The following is a 5,430-nucleotide window of genomic DNA, read 5'->3' as shown; positions in this document are numbered from 1 at the left end:
GCCGACAGGACACTTTCAGCTCAATTGAAGAGAGAAATTATTCAAAAAGACAAGAATACCACTAGAGTCTAAATCTTTTTGAGCCGAGACTGCAACGAAGATGGAATACAATGTATACTAGTGATGTACTTGGGGTGATGGCAAATTTAGAGTTTCATAATTTTTAAGTTTTTTACGCTAACATCATGTTTGAAGTATGTGGTCTTATAGGTACATCATCGTCTTTATTAAGAATTTATCAATCCAATTCAGCCAAAAGTGTCCTCTAGTAAATTACTAGTTTTTTAATATGTCTTTCATCCGTGACACATTTTTTCAATGTCTATCAGCAAATTACACAAATTTTGAGTGTCATGTAGCAATTTTGCCTCATAAATAAGCCACATTGGCAATAAGAACCGGGCTAAATTGAATTTTACTCTAACAAATAAGGCATTGCATGCTTTTACCTTTTGTCTCAATATATACCAATCCAGTACTATGTTGCTATAATTTGAAGCAGAGGGAATATTCATAACTCTGATCTGTCCTTTTCTTTTTGTTTTTTTTCCAGTTCTCACTCCGCGTCCTCCCATTCCCTTCCCCTCCCATTTCCAATTCAAACAAAAGTTCACTATCCTATATAACCTCCCATTTCAAGTCAAATTACTATCCTCCTGGATCATGTTGCTACTGTTAGGTCTTGATTAACAAATTATCATAGCAACAGTAAAAAAACTTGTGTCAATTCATTACTTGCTGAACTTTTCTAGCTGCATTCCAGCAAGCAGTAATTTTTCTACCGTGTCATGTGTAATATGTTTACTCTGATTTAATTTGCTGGTGAAAAAAGGTATTAAAGATGTGTCCACATTGTGGATAATAACATTTTTAACATGCCATAACATTGAAAATACAAAGTACATAACGGGCTGTATATAAACAAATGAACAATGGCAATTCTCCTTACCAGAGTTCCCACCAGTGCCAATTCTCCCATCAGTAATTGCTGAAGGCTGAAGCATATTGAAAATGGCAAAAGGTGTGACTATAAAAGGGCCCTCGCGTGCTAGCCACATCATCCAGAAGCCCTGCTCGATTTCCTAGCTGCGTACTCGATAAATCCTTTGATATTATGGTGATTGTGGGAAAACACGATGGATAGGAACGTCACCCTTCACGCTAGTTTCGACGGCTGCGTGTTAATTAAGCACCTGAAACGGTGCATGGGAGTACATATATATACGTATGATTAGATAAGATCAGCTGGCATTATCCTAACAAACACAGCTAGCTATATCCTCTAGATTGCCGGCCGAACCTGATCTTAATCACACGTTTGTTACATATGGTGATATACTCTAACACTCCCCCTCAATCTAAACTTCTCAAGTTGAGATTGTTTCTAAACATTTCTAATTGTTTCACCGCAAGTGGTTTAGTGAATCCATCAGCTACCTGATCACCGGAAGAAATATATTCAACCTCAAGCAGCATGTTCAGAACACGTTCTCTGACGAAGTGATAATCCACCTCTATATGTTTAGTGCGAGCATGAAAAACTGGATTAGCTGACAAACACTTGGCTCCAATATTATCACACCAAATTTTCGCTGACCTTGGTGCTTGAATGCCAAGTTCATTTAGCAGCGTCTGAATCCACATTACCTCAGCTGTAGCATTTGCTAATGCCTTGTATTCTGCTTCTGTACTGGACCTGGAAACTGTAGCTTGTTTCCTTGCACTCCATGACACAAGGTTGGAGCCAAGATATACAGCAAATCCTCCTGTAGATCGCCGATCATCAAGACAACCAGCCCAATCTGCATCTGTAAAGGCACTAACAAGAGTAGACACTGATCTATTAAATTTTATACCCAAACTTGACGTATATTTTAGGTACCTCAAGATTCTTTTAACTGCTGCCCAGTGAACTGTTGTAGGAGCATGAAGAAACTGACAGACCTTATTAACAGAGAATGATATATCTGGCCTAGTCAGAGTTAAATACTGCAAAGCCCCTACTATACTTCTATACTGAGTAGCATCATTGGGTCCTAGTAAATCACCTTCATGTAGGGACAACTTTTCTGTAGTTGATAGAGGTGTATTTACTGGTTTACAATCTGCCATATTTGTTCTTTTCAACAAATCAGATATATATTTACCTTGTGACAATATTAAACCATTGTTTACCTTATTGACCTCAATGCCAAGAAAATAGTGAAGCTCTCCTAGGTCTTTCAAAGCAAAATCCTCCTTTAGATCATGTAGAAGAGCTGGCACTGCATCCTTGGTGGAACTGGCTACTATAATATCATCCACATATATCAGGATAAACATGGTTACATTGCCTTTGTTGAAGTAGAACAGAGATGTGTCTGCTTTAGATGGCTTAAAGCCTAACTGTTGCAATTTTCCATTTAGCCTTGCATACCAAGCCCTTGGTGCTTGTTTTAGACCATACAAGGCTTTATCCAACTTACAAATAAAATCTGGTTTAGAGGAATTTTCATACCCAGGTGGCTGCCTCATGTACACCTCCTCCTCTAGAACTCCATGTAGGAAGGCATTCTGAACATCCAGTTGTTGTAGACTCCAACCCCTGGACACAGCTATAGACAAGACAGTTCTGATAGTAGCAGCTTTAACAACAGGGTTAAAAGTATCTTCGTTATCTATACCATACCGTTGTTTAAAACCTTTTGCTACCAATCTAGCCTTATACCTGTCTAGACTTCCATCAGCTTTTCTCTTAACCTTATATACCCATTTGCAATCAATAATATTTTTACCTTCCTGTCGAGGAACGAGATGCCATGTTTTATTTTTCATTAAGGCTGTATACTCTTCATCCATTGCATCCTTCCAATGTTTATCCTCCAGGGCTCACTTGTAGAGGTGAAGCAGGAGTACCTTACAGTGCCATTGGTATACACCTTAGGTTTTCTGATGCCTCCTTGTAGCCTTGTTCTGGGTCTGTTTAAGTCGAGCTCGCCTTCAGCTCCTTGCTCGATGTCCTGCACAGCAACGCCATCAGTGGAAGTGTCAGCGCCAGTACCGGTCAGATCATGACCCAGTGCAGGCATGGTCTGGTGTGGTACAGGTCTAGTCGATGAAGTGCAGCTGCTTGGAGACGTGTCGCTGGCTGAGTGGGGTTGAGCATCCTCGCCATGTTGCTGCTGTTCCGGCGCCTGTGCTGTCTCCCTGGTCACGTCAGGCACCGATCCCGGAGTGGAGTTTCCCGCTCCATTCACTCCATCCGATGCCGTTGCCGAATGTGTTAGGTCCACGCATTCATCTGTACCACAAAAATCTGTACTGCTGGAAGAATCATCCAAACCATTAGTGGCATTAGGAAAATCAAGTACATGATCACTCTGTTGCTCTCCCCCTTGATCATGCGCTACAAGATCAGATGGAAGCAAGGCTATTTCTGCTCTTAGTTGGGCGCCTGCATTTGATTTTAATTGTGAAAAGGGAAACACTGTTTCATCAAAAATCACATCTCGTGAAACATATACTCTCCCAGAGGAGATATCAAGGCACTTAAAGCCTTTATGGAGCTGGCTATAGCCGAGGAACACACATTGCTTGGACCGAAATTGGAGTTTATGATTATTATAGGGACGCAAATGAGGCCAGCAGGCGCACCAAAAGGTTCTAAGAGCAGGATAATCAGGCTTTTTATGGAACAAGCGTTCTAGAGGTGTTTCAAAAGAAATGACTTTGCTTGGGACTCGATTAATAATGTATGTGGAGGCTAGGAAGGCTTCATCCCAGTATTTTAGTGGCATAGATGCATGTGCAAGAAGAGATAAACTCACTTCTACTATATGACGATGTTTTCGTTCTACTGTCCCATTTTGTTGGTGAGTATGTGGACATGAAACGTGATGAGAGATGCCTATTTGTCGAAAAAAGGAATGGAGTTTCTCATATTCGCCACCCCAATCAGTTTGCATGGTAATAATTTTTCGACTAAACATTCTCTCAACAAGGGCTTGAAATTCATGAAAGACCCGAAAAACATCTGATTTTGCTTTAAGGAGATACACCCAGGTAAACTTGCTATAATCATCCACAAAACTCACATAATATTTATTTCTACCAACAGAAATGGGGGCAGGTCCCCAAACATCAGATGAAATAAGCTCCAAAGGAAATTGCAAGACACTAGTAGATTTATTATAAGGAAGTTGATGACTCTTGGCCATCTGACATGCATCACACACAGACTCTTTGCTAGCCTTGTCATGACAAGGTAGATTATTTGTACTAATAACTTTAGACACTATTGGACTCGATGGATGCCCTAGCCGACTGTGCCATCTTGCAAAAGATGGTGCCACACCATAGATTGCCTTTGGAGGAGATGGAGATGGAAGTGGATAGAGACCCTTGTGTCGCCTTCCCTCAAGCTTTGTTTCCCTCGTAGCCTGATCCTTAACCAAAAAATGTTTTCCATGAAGTTCAACGAATACAGAATTATCATAGGCAAGTTTAGATGCAGAAACAAGATTTTTGGTAGCTTGTGGAATATGTAAAACATTTTTGAGAATAAGATTGCGCATGGGGGTGTGCACTAAAGAGTGACCGATGTGCTCGATTTTCATACCTGCTCCATTGGCCGTGTGCACTTGATCATTTCCCTTGTATTTGTCGCGGACGGTGAGCTTGTCCAGCTCGCTGGTGATGTGATCTGTTGCCCCCGAGTCCATGTACCAGTTGGAGTCGACACCATAGGCGTAGGATGCGGCTGCAGCGAGATGACGCTCGTCTGGCACATAGGTATCGTCGTACCTGTGCCAACAATCTGCAGCAACGTGCCCGCGCTTGTAGCACACCTGGCACACAGGCCGAGTGTCGTTGCCGGAGCGCTGCTGTTGTCCATGACCCGGCCTCCACGGCCGGAGTTGGCACCAGCACCATTGAAGCCGTCACGAGCACCGTTGCCGCGGCCGGCGCCACTGCCGCCGCGGTTACTTGGAGTGTTGCCGCGACCACGTCCTGCTGCGTTGGCCGTCAGATTGCCTTCTCGCCGTAGGTTCAGCCTGTTCTCAAAATTCAGAAGTTGTGCATATGTCTCTAACAGAGTAATAGGTTCAGTTTTGGCTGCTAGAGCAGATACAACAGAATCATAATCATCATCTAATCCATTCAAAATAAAAGCAGTTAGTTCTTCAGAATCGCATTGTTTTCCTGACGCCGTGAGTTCATCTGCTAGAGCCTTCATCTTGGCGAAGTACTCAGAGATTGTCTGAGTTCCTTTCCTGGTGCTGGTGAGGGACAACAGCACATTGAGAGAACGTGCGCGTGTCCTGGAGTTGAACATCTCACTGGATCATCGTCCATGCTTCTGCCGCCGTGGTTGCTGTGGCAACCTGGGACAGTATCTCTCTTGACAGCGATGAAAAGAGGAAGCCGAGAACCTGTTGGTCCGCAGCAAAC

At 42.7% G+C, this 5,430-nt stretch overlaps 1 non-coding gene across 1 annotated transcript; it reads right to left on the bottom strand.

Annotated features, from left to right (window-relative positions):
* Positions 1 to 5,037: 5,037 nt before the first annotated feature.
* LOC127756120 (small nucleolar RNA Z247) lies at positions 5,038 to 5,176 on the bottom strand. Its single transcript, XR_008013159.1, has one exon. It is a non-coding gene; the product is annotated as a small nucleolar RNA Z247 (small nucleolar RNA).
* Positions 5,177 to 5,430: the final 254 nt, after the last annotated feature.

Source organism: Oryza glaberrima, chromosome 11 (assembly GCF_000147395.1).
Source record: "Oryza glaberrima chromosome 11, OglaRS2, whole genome shotgun sequence".
Lineage (NCBI taxonomy): Eukaryota > Viridiplantae > Streptophyta > Magnoliopsida > Poales > Poaceae > Oryza > Oryza glaberrima.
Note: the sequence above shows the minus strand (reverse complement) of the source record. Positions and strands in the feature narration are given on the sequence as shown.